This window comes from Habropoda laboriosa, unplaced genomic scaffold, assembly GCF_001263275.1.
Source record: "Habropoda laboriosa isolate 0110345459 unplaced genomic scaffold, ASM126327v1 scaffold175, whole genome shotgun sequence".
In the NCBI taxonomy this organism is placed as follows: domain Eukaryota; kingdom Metazoa; phylum Arthropoda; class Insecta; order Hymenoptera; family Apidae; genus Habropoda; species Habropoda laboriosa.
The window spans coordinates 1,635,854-1,636,611 of NW_017100347.1; positions in this window are offsets into that span (position 1 = coordinate 1,635,854).

Genomic DNA, 758 nt, shown 5'->3' on the forward strand with positions numbered 1-758 from the left:
ATATATATATTAATATTATTTATATTACATAAAACAATTTCTCTGTACCAATATAAAATAGTACTAATTTTACAAAACTACAAAAGTTTTAAGGTCAACCGACGCACATGCAATATTTATTTCTGTGACTTAATGAGGGCTTAAATCAGCATTTAAACCCAATCTTACTGAAGTAATAACTTTATACATAATACTTTTATACCAGAAATATGTTTTATTAAAAACTTTCACTTAACTAGAACTTGAAAGTTAGTCACAAGAAATGCATAGTATTATTTTTATTGTGTTAACTTCTAACTGGTTCAAATAAGATCAAAACACTGATATCAAAAATAGATGTGGTAATAATGCAAAAATCAAGTGATAAATATAATTTGAAACTTTAATTTCATAATAAAAATATAAGTAATGGATAAACAATATAATGCACTTAAGGAACTTGATAATGTCAATGAGTATGTTTTCATATTTTTACAGCAGTCAAATGTCTAAGGTCTGATATGTAATAAGAACAAGTTTTATTATTAAGTATAATTGACTCATTGACAGAATGTGAACAATATTATTATAAACTGTATGTACATATGCTAGTAATATAAAAAGGGAGCATAGTTTTAATTATGCATACATAATAATATGTAATGTTATTACATATTTTTTGTTATGCTATAATTAAGAATTAAACTTTTACAGTAATAGTTTTATAAATATTTTAATAGTGAAAAATATATAAAACTCTTTTTTTTTTCAAAAATGTT